Source organism: Rissa tridactyla, chromosome 3 (genome assembly GCF_028500815.1).
Source record: "Rissa tridactyla isolate bRisTri1 chromosome 3, bRisTri1.patW.cur.20221130, whole genome shotgun sequence".
In the NCBI taxonomy this organism is placed as follows: domain Eukaryota; kingdom Metazoa; phylum Chordata; class Aves; order Charadriiformes; family Laridae; genus Rissa; species Rissa tridactyla.
Window position 1 is genome coordinate 58,506,512 of NC_071468.1, and position 22,829 is coordinate 58,529,340.

The 22,829-nt window shown below is 42.2% G+C and overlaps 1 protein-coding gene across 1 annotated transcript in view; it reads left to right on the forward strand.

The window, feature by feature from the left end:
* SCAF8 (SR-related CTD associated factor 8) overlaps positions 1-15,311 on the forward strand; it is a 106,583-nt gene extending 91,272 nt beyond the window's left edge. Inside the window, exon 21 of the mRNA XM_054195015.1 lies at positions 14,185-15,311. The gene's annotated coding sequence lies outside the window, so the exon portion shown is untranslated. The remainder of the gene's footprint in view (positions 1-14,184) is intronic.
* Positions 15,312-22,829: the final 7,518 nt, after the last annotated feature.

A 22,829-nucleotide genomic window follows, 5' to 3' on the forward strand; every position in this document is an offset into this window, starting at 1 on the left:
ATTTTTATGAGCTAATAATCTAATCCTTTCTGCAAAACAATGGCAACTAAAAAACACAGCCTGCTCTGACCTCGGAAACCTAACATTGTTTTAAAACATGTTATGCGGTTTTTAAAAATCCATCTGGAAGAAACTTCCTGAAGAAACTACAAGAGGTTCTGTGCCTCTTCAGTATAATGGCAACCACAAAGAGATGAGGTATAACCAGCTACGACCTTACCCTTGTGACAGGTACTCAACATGCAGTGTAATAAATACAATCATCCCTGAGCATCAAACAAAGCAGAGCTAAGTCTGACAGGGACTTCTACAACCCATATGAATGTAAAAAAAGAGGTGAACAAGATAAATCGAATATTGATAGAACACCCAATGAGAGCATTGGCCTCAGAGTGAAAACTTTGTGGTTGATCTGTCTCTTATGGGTCAAACTGCAACCTTTTTTTCCTTTAGGAAAGGATGTATTGCGGTTCAGCTGTTTGAGCATGTTTCTCGTTTTCTTTGTTTAAAAAATGTTCTGTAATAGTTATTTCAGACCTCTGGAAATGGATGACAAATAGCCACATTTTAGTTAAGCCTGAACTTACTTTATAGCCATTTCTTACCCTGCTATCAGTGCTATTTCGGTAGCTCTGTGGGTAACAACAGCATTTTTCTTTCTTCGGAGGTTCCAAATATTGGAATTATTTTAGGGGAGTGGTTTTGGATTCAGTTTGTGTTCATACTGATAGGTTATATATCATGGGTATTATATAATGCCTGTAATTTAAGAGTCCACAAAGAAAACAAAACATTTATTATATTCTGAGGCATTTCCAGGGAGTGAATAACTATGATTAACTGAATAGGCCATTAGCTACCGCTATTACTCTGCTCAAATGCAGCTGAAATAGCATTTCTTTAGTGGTAAAAATATTTGGCAGCACTGCAGTCACAAAAAAACCTTTACAAATGACATTTTTGGAAAGTCCTCTACATTCTTAGGAATCTCCAAAAAAGTTGTATTTAAAAGCACCAGACACAATTTTCCTAGGCTGAAACCGTTCAAGAAATTGAATAAGTATATATTTTAGGTGAATATTATATTTCACCAGTCTTATGCCCACATATGTAAGAATTCAATAATTAAAGTATCTATGGGGATAAAGTTTTCTTTGGATTGATTAAGCCTTCTCACTCAATTGTCTCTATTATATTGTATGTATTTACTTATGGTCAGATGCGTTTGTTCTCCACAGTACATATGTTTTTCCAACTATTTATATCACTGAAGAAACAAGCTCTACAATTAGAGAAAAAATATATACTGGTTCATTTTATAATAGCAGAATTACTAATGAAATACTGCTAGCAGTATTTCTATTAGTGATACGAGCCAAAGAGCATGACCTAACAGTCAATAAGTGAATTACCATTTTTTTTACTTGCTGGTTTTTTTTTAAATGCTATTTTGGCATTGAGATAGATTGTTCTTTTTAGTACATGTTAAACACCTTCTATTGCAATGTCTTTTTTTACTTATAAAAGCTTTGCTTACAGTGAAGGAATTTTCCTTTGTCCTGAATTTTTGTTCAAAATAAGAAACAGAATATGTCTTCAAGGTAAAATTAAGGGTCTTGAGATTATTTATGAATTTAATATTCTTGACAGCTTAAGCTGATTAGAAAACAACTGTCCTCTGAAGTTTCTTTATCTTCCTCTGCCTCGAACAACTTGTCAGTATATTTTCATGCTTTGCATTATGTCAGATCTCTTCAGAAATAATGGTGGTGGTTACAGTAAGAAAAGATTGTAGTAATTAGCAAGAATATTTCTGTTTTAAATCCTTTGGTGAACAGGAATGATATGAATTTGGCTATGTTGCTCTCTGGAGATCCTTGGCATCCAGAGCAGGCTGCGTTCCTCTCCTGACTGGAGCTGATGGATAACTCTCTGTAAATTGGGTGGTCTGTGATGGAGCTGAGGAACCGAAGACTCTAGCTCTAGTGATTGTCTTTTTTAGAAAAAAAATAGTGTCTCTGCACAACAAAAGTTGAATTTTACTTTAATTTTCGCATTTCTTGAAAAAAATAGTGTCTACTGGCAATACTATTGTTTGAAAAAACTGAAGATTTTTAAGGACCTAATATTGAATACCCAACAACGTTGAAATTTCACAAGATTTTAGAAGTGGACGTGTGCAAAAGGTACCATTTTAAAGCAGTGGTATCAAGCAAATGCAACTCCCATTGTTTAAAAGCAGATCGAAGTCTTTGTTTGTCAGAGTTAATGGAGAAGAATAGTGATGATGGAGATGTTTCTGTGTTGACATGAAGAGTGCCTGGGTCTGTATTTTAGAAGAGAAAGGCGGGCTCAGTAGCTGGTAAAATAGTAAATTCTCTTGTCTTCTCCATTAAGATTTCTTTTGATTCTTGCAGTAGTGTGAATAATACTGCTTGCTTAAGTATTTTGCTAATTATCATAATCATCTATACAGAACTATTTGTTGTTTTTTATTAAGAGAGCCATTAAAGATTTATTTTTTTTTAAGAGCTAGATTTAGGCATTCTAGAATGTCTAAAATGTAATATGAGTGAATGTAGAAACAAAATCTATTGAACAGTTCATCCAGTTAAACCTCCAGCGTGGATTTAATAGTAAGTCGCTGAGAGACCATAGCTGGTGTGACAGCAGCCAATAGTCTTCAACAGGCGCAAGCGCCTTGCCAGCGCCCTGAAGTTCTGTTGTCCCATAATGAGTGTCTGAGGCACTTTTTATACGTTGTGGTATTTGATTGGAATAACTGAAACGGATGCGCGGTAACACCAATATAGATCAAATCAATGTTTTTAGAATTTGCAGAGAGCTGACTAGAAAATGGAGTTAATGATCTGAAAGAAAGTGACCTACAGGAAGAGTACCTTCTGCTATTTAATGCTGGACGGATCTACCATCAATACAGAGACATTTATAGAATAACAAGGGTATGGGAGAAGGAGGCATTCTGTTTACATAATTTATAAATTTTAATTAAAGCTGCCAAAATATTTTTAGTGCCAGGCCTGACAAGACAAAATCAGCTCTGGAATTGTTGGCTTTCTGATCAATAGCAGCTAAGGTCACAGAGAAACCGCAAGTAATGACAGATCATAACTTGTAGCTAAAATAAAGTTATTTAAGGCATTAATTAAAGCTAAATATAAATAATTACATTCAAATGTAGACTGGTATTTTCAGGCAATTTTCAGGATCTTTAAGAGAAGCTCTAGGTTGCAAGGTTCACCTTTCACGGCTATTCATATATTTCTAATTCACCAGGGAGGGAATTCCTGCACTGCAGCTGTTGGAAAAGGTATTTCCACTGCAGAGTGGGAACTGCAAAGGGCATGTGGGAAGGAAGCTGATGGTCTCCACTGCGTGGTTAAAGCCAGGCAGAGGACACAATTCTTAGCGGAGGGGTGCGTAGACACAGCAAACACATTCATTCTGCAGATTGGTAAAACCCTCATGAGCAACTGCATGTGGGTAATTTTCATCCAAAGGAGTTGCTGAATGACTGGTATGAAATTTAGTAGTACAAATATGAAGTCAGGCATTTAAAGAAATAAACACAGTTTCTGCATTTACTTTTTGGAGACAGCAAAATGAGAGAAAACCAAAGTATGTTTATTAGTTGTGAGATGTCTCTGAGTCATTGGTGTAACACAGCTGTGTGAAAAATAGTAAAATGCTATCTTAGGACATATCAAGCAATGTATCTCCAGTAGAGATAGTGAAGTTATCAGTGCCTTTTTCAAAGAATCATAGAATCATTTATGTTGAAAAAAGGCCTTTAAGATCATCGAGTCCAACCATAATCTAACACTGCGAAGTCCACCACTAAACCATGTCCCTCAGTGCCACATCTACATGTCTTTTAAATACCTCCAGGGATGGTGACTCAACCGCTTCCCTGGGTAGCCCATTCCAATGCTTAACAACTCTTTACGTGAAGAAATTTTTCCTAATATCCAATCTAAACCTCCCCTGGCGCAACTTGAGGCCGTTTCCTCTTGTCCTGTTGCTTGTTACTTGAGAGAAGAGACCATACAACCTCCTTTCAGGTAGTTGTAGAGAGTGATAAGGTCTCTCCTCAGTCTCTTTTACTCCAGGTTGAGCAAACCCAGTTTCCTCAGCTGCTCCTCATAAGGCTTGTGCTCTAGACCTCTCACCAGCTTTGTTGCTCTTCTCTGGACACGCTCCAACACCTCAATGTCTTTCTTGTAGTGAGGGGCCAAAAACTGGACACAGTACTTGAGGTACAGCCTCACCAGTGCCGAGTACAAGGGGACAATCACTTCCCTAGTCCTGCTGGCCACCCTATTTCTGATACAAGCCAGGATACCATTGGCCGCCTTGGCCACCTGGGCACGCTTGCCGGCTCATATTCAGCCAGCTGTTGACCAACACTCCCAGGTCCTTTTCTGCCAGGCAGCTCTCCAGCCACTCTTCCCGAAGCCTGTAGTGTTGCATGGGGTTGTTGTGACCCAAGTCACAACCCGGCATTTGGACTTGTTGAACCTCATACAAGTGGCCTTGGCCCATCAATCCAGCCTGTCCAGATCACTCTGCAAAGCCTTTCTACCCTCAAGCAGATCAACACATCCACCCAGCTTGGTGTTGTCTGCAAACTTACTGAGGAAGCACTTGATACTGTCGTACAGATCACTGATAAAGATATTAAACAAAACTGGCCCCAATACTGAGTCCTGGAGAACACCACTTCTGACTGGTCACCAACTGGATTTAACTCCATTCACCACAACTCTTTGGGCCTGTCCATCCAGACAGATTTTTACCCAGTGAAGCATACGCCCATCCATGCCATGAGCAGCCAGTTTCTCCAGGAGAATGCTGTGGGAAATGGTGCCAAAGGCTTTACTAAAGTCCAGGTAGACAATGTCCACACCATTTCCCTCATCCACTAAGCGGGTCACCTGAAGGAGATCAGGTTAGTCAAGCAGGACCTGCCTTTCATAAACACATGCTGACTGAGCCTGATTGCCTGATTGTCCTGTACATGCCGCTGGATGGCACCCAATCTGCTCCATAACCTTCCCCAGCACCGAGGTCAGACTCAGGCATTTAGTTCCCTGGATCCTCCTTCCGGCCCTTCTTGTAGATGGGCATCGCATGCGCTAACCTCCAGTCAACTGGGACCTCCCCGGGTAGCCAGGACCGCTGATAAATGATGGAAAGCGGCTTGGGGAGCACTTCTGCCAGCTCCCTCAGTACCCTTGGGTGCATCCCATCCCACCCCACGGACTTGTGTGTGTCTAAGTGGCGTAGCAGGTCGCTAACCATTTCCCCTTGGATTATGGGGGCTTCATGCTGCTCCCCATCCCTGTCTTCCAGCTCAGGGGGCTGGGTACCCCCAAAACAACTGGTCTTACTATTAAAGACTGAGGCAGAAAAGGCATTAAGATTCTCAGCCTTTTCCTCATCCTTTGTCACTGTTTCCCCCCACATCCAACAGAGGATGGAGAGTCTCCTTAGCCCTCCTTCTGTTCCTAATGTATCTACAGAAACATTTTTATTGTCTTTTACGGCAGTAGCCAGATTAAGTTCTAGTTGGGCTTTGGCCCTTCTAATTTTCTCCCTGCAAAACCTCACGACATCCTTGTAATCCTCCTGACTCGCGTGCCCCTTCTTCCAGAGGTCATAAACTCTTTTTTCCCCTGAGTTCCAGCCAAAGCTCTCTGTTCAGCCATGCCAGTGTTCTTCCCTGACGGCTCATCTTTTGACACATGGGGGTGGCCAGCTCCTGCACTTTAGGATTTCCCTCTTGAAGAGTGTCCAGTCTTCCTGGACTCCTGTCCCCTCAGGACTGCCTCCCAAGGGACTCTGTGAACCAGTCTCGTAAACTGGCTTTTGTAGGATAAAATATGTAAGTCTCATCACCCGTGTTCAAGAAAGATTAAATCAAACTGGAAGAGACTCCGAGGCAAGCTATGGAAAGAACAGGAAAACTAAGAGACAAGCGGATGCTAACAGATGTTGACTTAACCTAGTAAAAGGAAGCCTGGGAAAGAGTCTGTGATGACGGTTTCTCAAACTGCTTTCAAGTAGTGCACACCCCAAAAAAAGAAAATCTGCTTATTGTAGACACAGACCTCGGGGTTGTAAATTGGTCATGAATAAATGTAAGTTGCAAATTAGAAAAAAAAGATTCTAGCTATCAGGACAGTGGATTTCTGGAACAGTAAGCAAAAAGATGTTAAAAAAGAAAAAAAACCCCAACTTTTAGTATAGAGCTTAGCCAGTTAATGTAAAGGAATAGGAGGAGCCTGCATGCTGAGACCTCTCTGTCTTCTATTCCCCTACTTTGCATCCCCCTATTCCACATAGCAAAGGACTATGGACAGTTTTGTACGCTTCTGAGATTGCCTTGGGGAACCAGATGCTCATAGGTGTTCAGTGAGGTGGGATGCGATAGTAAAAAAGGAAGACGCTTCAGCTGTGAGAGAGAGGAAAAATCTATGTTTGTTGGGACCTCTGCAAGCCATTGGTGTGATACAGCCCTGACAAACACTGAGAGGTGTAAGAGCTTCAAGTCCATTTCAGGGCAGGGATGCTGATTTGGGTTTCACTTGCTTCCTCCATGTTGTTGGAAGCCCTAAGCGTCAGTTACTGCTTTGAGACAGCACAGGAAGGTGCTCTGTGCTGCTGGCAAACAATTTATTAGCTGATTCCAGCTGATATTCAGTGATTGTGCAATGACTTTTTATCTACATTGTCCCAGTGTGACGAGTTACGGGAACGCACCAGCCCCACAACTGGGAGGCAGCTGCACCTGACCTGCCTGTCTGGCGGGAGAGGTGCCGGCGGTGAGCGCTCTGCCTGCCTCATGCCAGGGGAAAGCAACAGTTTGGGACAAATTACATTCACCTGGACCCTGGGAGCAAACAGCTCCCTAAATCCCATAAGGCGAAGAGGTCCAGGTTAGTGCAAGGCTTATCCCGCAGGACTGGTACAGCACGGGAGCGGTCCTGCTGTCGGCCCCCGGCTCTCCCATGGGACATGTGGCTGTGTGGTGGGCATGGCTCTCCCCATGCGTACCGGCTCTTGGCACCACCCGGCTCTGTGAGCCCGTCCTCACTGCTTCAGCACAGCGCAGAAGGGTTCGCTTGAACTGCCCTGCGGTGTTTATGGATATGCCTTTGCCTTGAAGCAAACCAGACGCATTCCCACAGTCAAGCCCAGCTGAGGAGAGATTAAGGCTGCTCTTCATTAACACCTTGAAGTGTTGTTTGCAGTTTCCAGCTCACACCCTCTGCCATACTGTAGCCACCTCGAGGAACACTGTTTGGCTTCAGCGTCGATGAAGTGTTCTAGCAAGTATGTCAAGAGTTGGCTCGTGGTCAAGATTCAGTCACGTAACTGTGTAGACATACCCCAAAGCGAACATAAATCTTTGTCTCTCTCATGGCAAGGCAGAGCAGGATAACTGCAAAGCTGAAGGCAGCAGGTTTGGATGTTTCTGGTCTTGCAAATGTCAAACATTCAAAAATTGTGGCTTCAAAAATTTTGAGACTGGCTTTAAAATCTTCAAATCTTAAAATTAAGGCTCTGGAAATCCCTTTTATTTTGCTTTTTGTTTTTCTCAGCCTCTTATGAGCCTACCAGCACCTAAAATCACATTTTATGCCTTTTCTTTGCATCTGTGAGTATACGAAAATAAATTAAAAGGTGAAAAGATTCTCACATGAGCAGCTCTCTTCAGAAGGAGAAGCTTTACAGGAAAACACCACATCACGGAGGTCACGAGAAACTCTCCAGAGTTGACAGCATTGGATTTGACAAAGTAAAGGACTGAGCTTGGTTGGAGTCTGCACAGCTGCAATGAGGATATAGTTTGGATTACAGAATTCTTGCTGAAGGAAGATATGTATGGAGTGAAAAAAACCAGGCGCAGATTACCTGAAAGGAGGGGAAGAAAGTGAAGAGGTCAGAGGTGGCTACAGTTGTTGGCTTGTGCAGTGTGGTACACACATTTTCAGTTACACACCAGGGAAACTGCTGCACGGCTGTGAAATTCCCGTTCCAGCACAAAACTCACCCATTCCCATAAAAAGTTGCTGGATCCCAGCCGGTATTTTGGCGGACTGGCAACTGGATTATCCCATGGTACCCTAATCAGGTCTTAACTACAGAATGCAGTGTACCACTGGACTGTTCATTTCTAACTGATATCACATACACCACCATATTCAACACAGAAAAGCTTTTCAAGTTAAGCAGATTTTTACATCATGTTATATAGAATTTTTTCTAATGATTTTAAATCATTTTAAAGAATAATATATACTACTATTTCTGTCTAGTCTAGGATTTTCTCCTGTTTTAAACTGTTCCACGTGATTGTTAAACTGGCAGATTGGTGTGAGTTTTAAAATATATTTCTAAATAAATTCTTTAAAAGTTTAGAGATTTTGTTATCCATTGTAATTAAGTGTAATTTGAATTTAGCACATTGTAGCTTCTCTTTATCCTTATATCCCTGATATCTTTATGATATCAAGACTCTTAGATATATTCCAATACTTCTGCTTAATGTTAGCCTGTTAATTTGTTTAAAAAAATTAACTATGAGAGTCTTTTTCTATACAGATACAGAAATAATACAGCAATGCAGATATTGAATATCACTACTTATTTTATCACTACTTATTTTTTCCCCAAAACACCCTTCAGATTGAGTCATATAAAACACCATCACAATTTCCAAATTTCCTACTGCCTCTTTAGATATGACACCAAAATATATAACATCACGTGAAGTTCCAATTATTATTATTACCTTGATGGAGTCTTCTCTAACATCAGGGACGGGGTCTTCGTGATTTAATTCAAGTTTATACAATCATCAGCATTTCCTTACTGTAAAGGCTAAGACATTTGACTTCAAAGAACGAACAAATCGAGGTATTTCGTTATCAGTAGTCTACTCCCTACCCATAAACTTTCACTGAAATGTAAAGTCAGTTAAATTACGTAGGTTTTATGCTGCTTGCTAACATCAGGAAAAAAGTTTTGCATTTGCTATTAATCTCTATTTGGTAGCTTCAGTCCTAATTACACTGTTACTAATTTTCTCTCTGTCAGTCGGCACGCTAATGTTACACTGGTTTATATGCAGACTCCTATTGCTGCTTTTGAAAAAAAATGCGTGGGACTCATCTCACTTAACTTCACCCTTGTGAAACATTTACACTGCAAAGATGACTGTTTTGTCTCTGTAGCATAGAGCGAGTGCTAAATAGTGGGGGTGGGACACCCACACACCTCTCGGCTGCTCCTGCTGCATGTTTTAGACACTTAGGCGGGCATGGGACAAATTCTCCTCCTGTCATTGACTGGCTCTAGATAGCTGGCTGAGTACGTGCCGTTTGTCACGGGTTTGCTTGCCTGAACAGAAGCATCTAGTGCCATTAAAGATGTCCTGATGGTTCCCATGCTAATGAGGCAGGAAACTTTGAGGGTGGCAGAGCACTGGAACAGGCTGCCCAGAGAGGTGGTGGAGTCTCCATCTCTGGAGACATTCAAAACCTGCCTGGACGCGTTCCTGTGCAACCTGCTCTAGGTGACTCTGCTGTGGCAGGGGGGTTGGACTAGATGATCTCCAGAGGTCCCTTCCAACCCCACCATTCTGTGATTCTGTGAAACCTTTAGGGCATCTGAAAAGGCACCAGACACCTAAGAATAGATAACTGAGTCCCATCCTTGGGTAGCCAACCCAGGTGAGGTGAGTGGCCCTCCCCACCCCATTCCGCATGACTGAAGTGGCTCCCCTACATCTTGTTTGAGGCGTAAAAAGAGATTTTGTGCACATTGGAACTGCATCTCTGTGTGCAACTTCAGCCACCATGGCAAAGCAGCAGTCACTCAGGAAAAAAATGCACTGGATGTTTCAAAAACATGCAGCAGTATTATGCGAGGAGTTAGGACCACTGTGGAATTACTGCAGAGCAATTGTCTTTATTTCCAGCCTAGATAGTTTCAGGTCACAATAATATCTACCCATCCACTTTGTCTCTTTTGCCTGCAGATGGGATGCACCTCTGACATGATGTGCCCAGCTTTGCCTCCCGCGTGGCAGGCTTTGGCTGCGCTCAGCCTGTCCTACCCTTGGATCCGTGGTGGCAGGACCTGCCAGTGCCAACAGGCCAATGCCTCTCCTCTTCCTCCCTTTTCCCCGGAGGGGTGTCACCAGATCCATGTTTCTGGGTTGGGAGACTCACTTGGGTGGCTTCATGTGCAGGTTTCAGTGGTCGTGGAGGAACTAAGCAGTATCCTATTCACGTGTTAGAGCTCAGGGCTGTTCAAAGCACATGCAGCCCTTTCCCATATCATAAGCAAGATCCATATATCCGCACAGAGACAGAATAGTTCAGCCACCAAGCAGGACAGTGCCATCCCCCTCACCCTCTTTTCTCTGCCGGCAGATGACTGTGTCGTGATGCAGCTAGTGCGCAGAAAGCAGGGTTCACCCCTTAGCTGTTCACCTTTCCTTGCCTGCAAAGTAGACAAGCTGAGCAGATTTAGTTTCTGGATCACAAAGAGAATGATGATAGTCTTTTAAGAGAGAAGTCGCCATGATAGGTACATCTTTCCATGTTGACAGGGTGTCAGCTCTTCTGCTCCTGAGTAAGCACCTGCCTGGGTTTCCTCTCAGCGGTGTTTCTGACTGAGCAGTTTGTCTGTCTTTTCCTTTCACTGTTAGCAAAAGTCTTGATCCCAGGAAAGGTCGGAAATCCTAGCCCTGACTCTGATAAAAAGATGAAGGTAATTTTGGTATCTGGATGTCTACGATTCTCAGTGAAGTCTCTTAAATCCTTATAATTTTAAATCCCTAGAGCTGTTCTCAGGGAGGCACAGACATCTGGTTTATCTCAGCCTCGGGACTTTCGACTTCCCGTAACGAGCGAGTTTTTTGTGGGGATCCTTCTCTGCCTCGGCAGTCAGGCAGTGGGCTGTACGTCACGAGCAGTCCTGGGTCAGGCTGGCTCGTCCATCCTTCCTTCTCCCCTTTCCTTCTTTTCCACCGGAGAAAGTCGAACGTCTTTGTGTGTACTCTCTAGGCTGCTGTCACTCTGCAAGCACATATATTTCAGAGGAAAGTCAGTCTCTCTCTTCTTCTCACTGGAAGTCCAATGGGATATATCCCTAAATATAAAATCAAATAAAATTTCTTGTTAGTTGAAGGTGGGCTTTGTGTTGTATTTACTGACTAGCGTGTATTTCAACTTCTGCTGGCCAGAAGTTGAAGTCCTCCAGTCCAGAACTGAAAATACAATATTGTACCTCTCGGGGAAGGAACTGGGGAAGACTGGGAAGTCTCTGCCTTAGGAAGCAAGTTATTGCATTTTTGTGAGTCTCTCAGGTAGCATAAACAGCATATATCATAGAGTGAGAAGTAGAAAAGGTCTACCAAATAACCCCAATTAGGTAAGAAGTGTGATCTGTGCCTCCTGTATTTGTGGAATTGGCTTGTATCTCCATAAAGATTGATGTAAATAGTAATCCTTTCTTTGAAAGGCTCAGTATGATCAGTCCTGTTGGTGTTAGCAGTCCTTGTTCAGTATGTTTCTGATCAAGAACTTACACAAGATAAATAGTAAACAGCAATTTTGCAGCTTGGAGTTTTGTGAAGCTGTGCAACTGATTTATTTCCAAAGGAGGTATTGTAGTGGTACGTCTTTGTTGCTTTCTCAGTGGAGGTTTCTATTGAACAAAACTCAATTTTAAGAGGCTATGAAAGACTTCCATTAAGGCTAAATTGAACAATATTCTAGTAGAGCCCATACTTCATAAAATTAGCTATATGGATGTAAAATCAGTTGTCAGCAAGACTGTATTCTCACTTGAAATCTTTTCTCCATAATGCTTTCATTTTCGAAGTGTACACAATGCTTCATTTTAGAAGATATTTACTAGTATTATCTGCTTTATTTGAACAAGGCTGTATGGCAAAATATTTCAGTTGTTATTATTCTCATGTGTGCTGGGCTAGAATAAATTGGTATTATGTGAGTGCATAAATGATTTGGAAACCATATGCAGAGAGTAGTTCTCAATGATACACCATTAAGTGCAGTTCTGCAAGTGGTTTTCCTTGTTCTGGTACTATTCGGTTTTCCCACTGACAGCTTGGATGAAAGGTTAGAAAGTATGCTTAATAAATTCACAGAGCAGAACAAGCGCGTTGGAAGCAAGGCAATTGAAAATGACCTCGATAAAGTAGCGGAGTAGCCTCAAAAATATCAGCTTTCCAGTAGTTAAATCAGAGCAAATGCAAAAGTGTACACATAGCTCCACATAATCAGCTGCACATAAATACAGATGGGAAACAACTGGCCAAGCAGCAAAAGACCCAGTGTCATAACGATCCCAAGCTGAACATGCACCAGGGATGTCTGAATCAATCACGGAATCGCCTAGTTTGGAAGGGACCTTTCAGAAACAAGGCCAGCGCTATCGTGGGCTATAGGAAGGGAAGTAATAAAGCATAAAATGTAATTAATTTGCTCTGCTCAGCACTGACAAGGCCTTAGTGGAAGAGCTTTACCCACTTGCAGGAACTGCAGCTCAGGTGGGACCCAACAAACGGAGCTCAAAGATCTGTAAAACGTGGCCTTCAAGGAAAGGTTGGAAGGGTTGTTTAGTCTAGAGACGAGAGGAGGAAAGGAAGACATGATAGCAGCCTTCCTATAGCAATGGGTGACTCTAAAGAGGAAGGGATTTATCTGCCATATACACTGTCGGTACAGGAAAGCCATAATAGGCTGAGATCTCAACGAGGATGATTGAGTATAAGCATCAGGAGAAAGATGTAAGTGTCAAAGAAAACTGGAGCCCTGGAATAGGTTCTTTAGGGGGAATTCATGGAAACTTCGGTCTTGCAGATGTTTAAAAATAGGTTAGAAAACATCAGCAGGGGTGGCATAGGTCAGGGATGGGTGAAGCGATCTCTCAAATTACCTGCGAGTTCTATTCTTTTAGTGATTTCTATCTATGTAACAATGATAAGGAGAATAATTATACATGCAAAATTTCAGGGTACATAACAAAAACCTTAATATTAGTTCTGGAATTTATTGCATGACTTCTGTATTTATATAATATTGAAGCAATGACACTTTTTCTAATTTTACCTACGTCAGTATTGATTGAAAATTACTGGGGTCTGGTGGCTTTGTGAATGGTCTCTGTGAAACAAATAGGAGATCATAATCACATACCTGTGGCAGGATACAAAGCACTCGATTCTAGCCATAAGAAAGTTTGGCCTTTGGTCTACTTATAGTCCATGGAAAAAAGATGGACACCTTTTAGAGATTACCTAAGGAGTGGGTGAATCACCCTCCAGAGGTACCTCTGCTTCTCCCTCCGCCTATTCTGCAGCAAATACATATTGGAGGCGTATTCTTGGTCTTTCGTTTTCTCAGTCTGTGATACTAAAAGTTTGGTTTTCTGAGAACCAAAATGCCTGGGCTTCACAGAGGACTATCTGGAAAAATTATAAGTGTCAGGAAATCAGGGTAGATAATCTAGTGGTCTTTTCTGACCCTTGATTCTGTGAAGCCCGTTCAATGAGTTATTTATGAAGGATTTATAGTTGTTGTGATTAATAGCTGTTAACAATACATAATGGACATGACTAATATGTGTTAGAGATACTTCTACACCAGACTTACATAAGCCACTAATTAATTTCTTGGATTCTTACTTGTTAATTGTTTATTAATCCTCTAAATTGTTTACACTGTATCTTGTGTACAGTATGTGTAAGAGACAATACACTTTCAGCCAGAAAATCTGCTATAAAAAATCATTCTTTACAGAGATAATATTTTAATGAAGATTTTAAAGTACTAAGCTACTGGACACTGAAAGGGAAAATTAGTAATATTTTTAAAATAATGGTATGTTTAATCCTGGATAATATTTTAGGAACCATGCAGTATAAGATGCCTTTCTCCCTCATAAGCATCCTGTGGCTAACAGAGAGACTGTAAACGTTATCCCAAATCTGTTATTTATGAAACATTTGCTATTGCCTGGTTAAAAAAAAATAAAAAATAATCTCATTTATAGGGCTCTTCAAAAGTTGGAATTACACTCCAGCAACCAGTGATGACTAGTTATTGTTCCTTTTGTCAACAGGCAAGATGAAGGAGGTTCTGGCAGCTTACCATGTCCCGGGCTCTGCAGAGTTAATGAGAAGTGCGCCCATGTTCTAGCGTGCATCACATCGCATCTTGGGTCTGACGTGCCAGAAGGATCCCAGCGCTGCAGACTGAGACGGCTCTGAGCACCTCAGTACCCCGTTTCTGACAGAACCCAGGGATGGCAAACTTACATACCAGTATTACCTGTCTGGGGCAGGTTTAATTTTATAAATTAAAACCATAAACTCTATGAGTTTCTAGACCATATTTGTGCTGTTGAGGATGATCTGCTCAGATGAACAGTTTTGCGTCCATCGGAGAGACAGGTTCTTCTGCTGGACCAGAAGATGACAGTGGACTGTATATTGTAACTAATACCATTTGTAGCATCTCCTAGTGCAAATAATTGAAGAACAGGTTGCAAGAAAATCCTGTAGGGAATAAGACGTGCTTTGTTTCGATCTACAAATTTTAAAAAAATGTTTTGTTTTTTTAAAGATTACCACTTTTACATAACACTATGTGTGCAGTCTATGTGCAGCTCTTCACTGTGGCTATCTATATTCCAGAGATGATTAATTCCTTGTGAGACACCTGAACCTTTTTAGATTTGTGGTGAAACCTTAAATTATGAGAGTATCATGAAAAACTAGAATGGAAATGTTCCAGGGCTTTTATTCAATTAGATGTCTCCAATTACTTCCTGTTAGTGTCCTGAAAGGAGGAGGAAAGGGAAGGAAGCAGAAATGAAATACAAACAAATACATTGCATTTCTTTTTTGGCATATGCACCTATCTGAATGTGTGTTTGATCTAATAGCCAAGGGGAGAGAAACGGCTCAGTTAACTGAGCCCTCACATGACAGGTCTGCATTTTTGGGCAGTATTTGCTAATTTTGTCTCTTAAATAGCTATAGAAAAGAAGGAATATGTATATGCCCCACCATCTGTGAGAAGGACATACCTGCCATTCCTTTATTTATTTTTGCTCTTTCAAAAATTAAAGTGCCAGTTATTTGGAATGCTGTAGTCTGTGGTCTCTTTACATTTGTTTAGTGAGATCCTTTCAGCAAGATCATTCCCATTACGGTGTAACTGCATGGTGACCACAGCTTTGGGCCTGTATAATAAAGATATAAATTCAAAATTTTGTTTCTCATCATTTTCTCTACTTTTGTGTTGTATCTGCAAGTCTCTGAGTGGAATCCTGCTTATTGCTGATCACTGTTTAGAAGAAGGTTTGGAAAAAATATTAGAGAGGAAGGTATTTGTATGGTTGGGCCTTGTTCTCCTTTGTATCATTATTTACAACAGGTTAAAGGGCAGAGGGATACAAAAAGTTAGTAAATCAGTAGTGATCCTTAAATTCCATTTGCACATGAGGCCCAAGGGCAATAAGGAGACCAAGCTTGTTGCATCCCAGATTTAAGGCCATGCTGAAGTATTTGACATCTGGTCTCTATTAATTAGTAATCCTGGAAAGGTATGGAAGGAACAAGCTGCAGAAAAGCTGAGTCGAAGCTGGCTTTGATTTGCTGGGTGTGTGATACGTTGTGCTGAACATCGGAGTTTAAAAGCCAATTAGACTCTTTTTCCTTCCTCCTTCTTATTTTCTTCTTTGAAGACAAAATTTTGAACTATAAAAATGTTCTTTATGTAGCAATTAAGTTTCTGTGAGCAAAGACTGCTCATTGCATTTCAAAAATAATGTGGTCCTGACAAGGCTACCCTAGCCGTGCTGCTTTATAGCCTGCTGACGCTGTGGTTAGCTTATAGCAGACGTCTGAGTTCATGTCACCAGAGCATCCCTGACCTTTGAAACCTCTTAGTCAGGCATCACTGTTATCCTGCAATTTATGTAGTTACATGCGGATGGCAGAGTGCTCGCCGCTGTGAAGCCCATACCAGTGCACTAACGCATGAATGGCGTCCCACAACAGCGTCTCGGTGCAGTTTCTTCATCAATTTAAGCTAATCTAAGGCTGTGCTCCTGCTCACGGGGAGCTGGGGGAAGTCCTGTCTTCCCCTTCTGCCCCGCTCACACCTTCCCACTACCTCCCTCGAAGACCGCACACCTCCGAGGCTTCTTGGTCTGACCGAAAACGTCCCCATGTAAGAGTTTAGCTCTTGTGCCGGCTCTGACACCACGGAGAGGGTGGGAATAAACACCTTTTTCTCAGCGGTCTAGTTTTAGGTTGGCTTACGCTGGTGGAGGAACCATGTCTTCAGGGGCCTCTAGCTGTCAATTAACTAATCTCATAGCTAAACTTTCTATTTAAGCACATCGCTTTATTATTCCTTGATTCAGTGACACTGCAAAGAAAATAAAGCACTGGAAATTAATTAAATCCATAGGGGGGGAAAAATTAATAACACCTTTAAAATTACCTGTCAGTGACAGTATTTGGGGTACGAGGAAAATACATTGCCGTGAAAGGAATACATTCTTGCCATTCAAATCACTCAGAAGATCAAAACTTTTTCAGAAAACCAGAAGAGAAGGGTGTGTGCCGCAGCAGTACCAGGGCAGTGGCAGTCTCCCATGGGAGCAGAGCTTTAGCTGTCCATGAGGTACATGCTCAGTATGTGGCCAGCTGGACCCACGAGAACTGTAGATGCTTGAGCTTGACCGTGGCACCATTTGAATTTGAATGTCAAAACAACTTGCCCCAAGAGCAGGCCTTGTTTTAGAGAAACAACTTTTTGTCTGTGCCCTACTGGGGGCTGCTGGAAGCTTGACCGTCCTGTTGGGTGAACTTTTCTGAGGAGATGTGTGACTGTTGCCCATCTGTTGAAGGAGCGATTAAAACACAAAACACAACAAAACAGGCAAACATCACGGCACTCTGGTAAGGGCAGAGGTTGGAGCTTTTTGTTCTGTGGATGAATCCCCCTTTGAGAAGCCTCCCGTGCTTTCCCTCGGCATCAGGACAAGCCCTTCTTTGTGAAGGGACATGAATATGGAGAGACCTGCAGTGCACCCGTCTCTTCAGTCAGCTTCAAAGAAAAGTTTCGAAAGTCATTATTTTCTGGCAACTTTAAACATCTGAATCGAGGCAGTGCTGGCTTTACAAACAGTATTAGCTGACTTTGATGACTTGGAGCAATTCAATATTTGCACGATTAGAACAAATACTTAATGTGGACTATGTGGCTTAGCAGGCAAGAGTGTTGGTTTTGCTGACTGAATGTAATATGTGAATATGTAGTTCATGTTCAAATAGGATGGTCTTAAGTCATTTCCTTAGCAGACAATAATCCATTCCAAGAATAAGAACATCTGTTCAGGGCCCAGACCTGAAATAAATAGTAGGTTTAGAGACAGGTCTTTTGTCCAGCGTTGTTTGGGATTAGACATCTAAGAAGCAGTTGACTCTTCAGGTCACAGCTGGGATTCTGGTGACAGAGTATGAGCATGTCTCTGCTACAGCTGCCCGCACCAAGTCTTACCTTCCGCTGCAGTTCTGTTCCTCCTGCCAGTCTGCACTGCTGCGACGGCACCGGCTTTTACAAACGTCAGCTTGCTTTAGATTCCTTACAGTTACATTCCCTTGTTTTTGAACTCTGTGTGTGCGCGTGCTGCTGTTGGTTTATATTATTCATACAAGGGAAACCCCAACAGCTGGCTGTCAAATTGCCATTTATTTGTTAGCTATTACTCAAAAAAGCCCAAGTTTTTGAGAAACTATGACCATATTTCATAAGCAATTATCTATCTTACTTTTTAAATTCTCTGTTGCAACCTTCATCTAGAAATCTCCAAATACTTGTCAAATAACTAAATTAGGGAGTCTCACAGGAATTTCCAGGCAGTATACATTTTATTCTAACGTATCAGTAGATAAACCAAGTCACCAGAGAGCTGAGAAACTTCACTAATATTTCACAAGAAGTTGCCGCACTGCAATCAACGATAAACAAAACTAATGATAACTTTGTAAGGAGGCCGACATCTTAGAAAGTTATTAGCGTGATTTTTCTCATTCCCTGTTGTGTTTTCCTTCTCTGCAAAGAGAGCCCCTCTGTCAGCAGCTTCACTTCACTTCAGCCCTGTACCTATCTCCTCTCCATCTTGCAAGAAACAATTAGGTTGTGTTACTCCACACGATATCCCTACCTGCCTCCCGGGAATCACTGTGAAGGGTCAACTTCATGCTTTGCGTTGGGTCAGTTCTTTGCCAGTTTCAAGGCTGTCTTCTTCTCTGGCTTGGCTGGCACCTTTCCCTCCTAACGATAAATAATGCTCTTGAGGTCATGTCTGGTTTTGAAGTTGGTCTTCGCTGCTTAAGTCCGAGGGAGAGAGAACACTCCTGGCTACGTTATGAAGAAGGAGAGTTTCTGTGGTGTGTCACTGGGCTCTGCACAAGGCCCTCCATAGGTGGTGATGTGCCAGTGCTCCGGGTGTCGGATACGAGGTGCAGAGTTAATGAAATACTCACCATAGGTTATGAGTTAATTTCCCACATGTTGTCGCTGTTTTCTTAAATGCCAGGGAGAGCTGGAAGTGGAAGCGATGGGCAGAATTAACAGAATGCTCATAAAAGGCCGATAGCAAACCTGACTGGGAAGACCCCGTCCATATGAAGCACTTCCCATGCGATTACTTAGGTTAAAAGAGGAAAGGTAGCCAGGCACTCTCTCACAAACAAACTTAAACAATGAACTGGTGAAGTCGGAAACTTGCAAAGCAGCACTGACAACGGAGAATCTGCTGTTCACACCAGTTCTGCTTTTCACCCAGGCTCCCTATCGCCAGCGCAGACTTTCTACCTTTTTGTTACTATCACTAAGAATATGCAGAGAAAGGTTGGATCAACTTGAAAAGAAAAAAACGGTGTTAAAAAAAGAGTTACCACCTTCCAGCTTCTAGAGAAACAGGCAGATTCAGTATTAACTCAAACAGCCGAATCAGAAGTCCCTGACTTTAGAAGCGGGAGGCAGCAGTTGCTGCGGGCTGCGGGCACCGTGCCCTGCCTGACCGACCTGACCTGCGGGGACCTCGCAGAGCTCCTGCGAGGCTGAAGGCACTGCCCAACCCCAGCCCCGCAAGGCACATTTCATGGCAGATGAGCTCTGGTGGGAGAGGGAAAGCTTTTCCTAGGGGAGAGGGAAAGCTTTTCCTAGCTGGTCGTTACTCCTGGGGACAGCACAACACCTGTATTTGTAGTGGGCAATGAATGGGAACCGAACTGAAGCGAGATTGGAATGACCCTGAGCTCTCTGTCATCTAATCCCAGACACCTTTCACAGCTGCCACCCTTGCTTTACTCCGCTATTCACTTGGTGTGTATGCACTAGAGAGTTCATGCTCCGTCTCCATGGGAAGCTGGAGGTGTGGAGCTCTAACCACCCGTGGATGTCAGAAAAATAGCAGTTTCAGTTGTACTTGTGGTAGTCAGCCAAACAATGATGTTTTCCTTAAAACCTCAAATATGTAAGTTCAGATTGAGCAAAATAAAGCCCCTGACTCTTATTTAGGCACAAAGCTTCCTATTCGGTCCAGTTAAGCTGGAAAATGAGAAACTGAGTACTTGAAACTGTGTCACCTACTGCCTTCAGTAGAATTCTGGAAGCTAGCCAAAACCAGAAGAGTCATGTTGGTGACAGTCTGTTTACTTGTTTGTGTACAAGGTGTTTTGTTTTAAAAAAATAGCCTAAAATGCATATGAGATATGTATCCCGATGAGATTCTTATCACATAAAAATTATAAAACATTTCTGTTAGTCTTGCTTTTGCTGCAACACTGAAGTGTCTTGTGTGATACAGATTTGTATGGTTTCAGGAATTATCCTCCCAGGTTTTACCATGTTCTTATCATGTGGATACCCCTTACGAGGCCCAGAATAGGATCTGCTGTTTGGTTTATTTTAGTTCTGTCAGTACTCTTTGTTAACAAAAGAACCTCAAAATAAAAGTCAGAACGTAGAAGTGAGTCCGGGTAAGCTAAGGCAGAGACCTTCATGGTTTCCGGCTGGGAGACCTTCTCTGATGCCACCCGTACCCCTGGCTCCCCAGCAGTGGGTACATCAAGCAGCTGATCAGTGCCGTGATGAAGTTTCTCTGACCAAAGCCCTGCCCTGCCCAAAACCCTGCTTGGTGCCACATGGCCGAGGTGAGGTGGTGAGCACCTCGGCTGTCTTTGGCTCGGGTAAGAACTGAGGCACTTAGAGACCTGGAGGAATAGGCTCTCTGGAGAAATCAAGCCACAAGTTGGCAGAGATGAGACCTGTCATTTATGTTTGGTGAAAGAGCTCCTTTGCGCAGCAGGGGAAGCAGGAACAGCTTCTAGCATAAGTAAAACCATCCCCGCAGAGTTTGAATAATTATTGTCATCCGTATCTGGATGACACTCAAAGGAAATAAATTTTTTTTTTTTCTTTTTTAGAGTGTGTATTCTGTACATCAGCCAGTGCTTTTTCCATGGGCATTCTCACAGCTTCCCTGTGTTTAACACAGTGACACAGTAAGAGAAAGACTTGTTAGCATAGCTTTGGAATTATCATTGTTTCTTCACTCAGTTTTGTAGCTTAACTTCATGTTACTGATTAGAAATACTGTTACAATAAGAAGAGCACAGAATTTGCTTAGCTGTGAAGGTAATCTCCAAAGAGAAGGATATTCATTCCTATTCCAGCTCCACTTCTCAGGCTGTTTTACAATCGTCTTCTGCAGGGAATACCGGAGCAGTGATTCATCGTTAAGGGCAGTCCATCCCATCCCATCTCCAGGCCAGGACATTAGATTTCAAAAATGTCACGGTTTATAAAATATAGTCAGTTACGAGGCTTCATTTTTTGTGTTGTCATTGCTCTTTTCTGTGTTTGTTTTTAAGATCTTCCAAGCCAGAGATAGTGATTTTTTCCCCCTCTTTATTCATAGGCATAAATTCAGGAGCTCCAGGAGCTCTAAGCAACATATATTAGGTGATGAATCAAAGCGGTCTTAGAAAGCATCATGTGCTGTGGCAGAGGCAATCAATAGGAGAACCTATACATAGCAAATTAATTCTGTAATGAATTGTTTTCCAGGTCCCGGGCCTTCTTGTATGTAATGACTTTGCTATCTCTTCCCATAATGGTGTGGATTATGTGCCTACACTGTTTTGTAGGATATATTTCTGCTAAGAATTACAGACTGAATTCTTGTAATTCAATTGCCTCTTGAAGTCCGTGGCAGAACTTGCACAAACTTCCGTGGGACCAAGACTTGTTTCAGGGTGGTAAATATATATCAGTGCACTGAGACACAAACTGCTACGCAGAAAATCATGGTTCTTCGCCACATATGGAAGCTCTTCTCTACATCATGATGACATCTCAGTGTAACTGAACTTGCTGTGAGCCAGTGCAGACACAGAAAATCAAGGGAGAAAAGAGTGTCCTAAATGATGAAGATATCCGTATCTCGTGAGTCTGTTCAGTAACATAGCAGCTTCTTTCCCCAGTTAAGCCGACGGGAATAAATTAGACCTAAATATTCAAGGCTGGCAACCACTGAACCCAAAAGAGACTAGAAGCAAGCATAGAAATACAGAATGGCACAACGCATTTTTCTGAAATAATTATGTTTCTGATCTTTCAAAAACCCCACAGGAAAAACCAGTTACCATCTTACATTAGTCTCCAGCGGTTCCAGGGACACACTAGACTTTGAAGCCAAACAAGAGGTCTCTTGCCCTGAAGATTCATGATCTTTAGTCAAAAGCAATGAAAAATAATAGAAAAAAAAAAAAGGAAGACCAGTTGAAAGACGAAGCCTCTTCAGCAGTGTTAGCACTTCAGATGATAAATGCTGCCTGTCAGGTTTGGAAAGGCACCTTCAAAGTCAAAGTGACATGTTTACCTGGCTTGGTGCCCTCTAGGTCCTTCCTCCCATCCTTGCTGTGTTTCTATTTGTGCACAGGGAAGGTAAAACCATGCTCTGAGTCACGGTCATGCAATGAAGTTGAAGTCAAGGACCAGTTTTGCTTCATTAAAACTCTAATGAGTGTTGCTGATCCTGGAAATGTTGGTCACTGCTTTGTGGCAAAGCTGTGTGTGTCCTTTCAGGGTGATTGGCCACAGCAGAGCCCAAGTGAGTGTGTGGCCACCTTTGATCTTCTGATGCACGCTCCTAGCAAAACAGCTGCCATGTTCCAGGGTAAATCAAGGAGGAACATCTGAGGGCAGAGCTCCAGCAGCACAGCAAAGCAATCTGATGTCAACAGCTACCGACCTGCTGCAGTTGGGAAGTGTGGGTCATAGAATTTACAAATGCAGATGAATAGGGCCTTGTAATAAAGCATAACTTCAGCCTTAGGCTTTTACGATTATTAAACCATATAAAAAATACAGATATTTTGCCATTTCATTTACTACCACATGCCCAGTTACATGTAATTCCAGTCAGCCTAACTCTTTTTGTATGTCTTCTTAGAAAGTCCAGGTTGTTAGGATTCATTTCATATTTATTTCAGAACACCTTTTTAAGCATCACACATGCTTTGAGTATGCTTTTCAGTGTCAGCTTTATGTTGTTACAGGTGAGGACTGTCACTTAGGTGGGTTTAAGAGCCGTGCTTTGCCACTTTTGGCACTTTTTATCTACAAGGTCTTTCCAGGGCAGTTTGTGCCTCCCCGGTCAGGGGCAGGGTGGTGGAG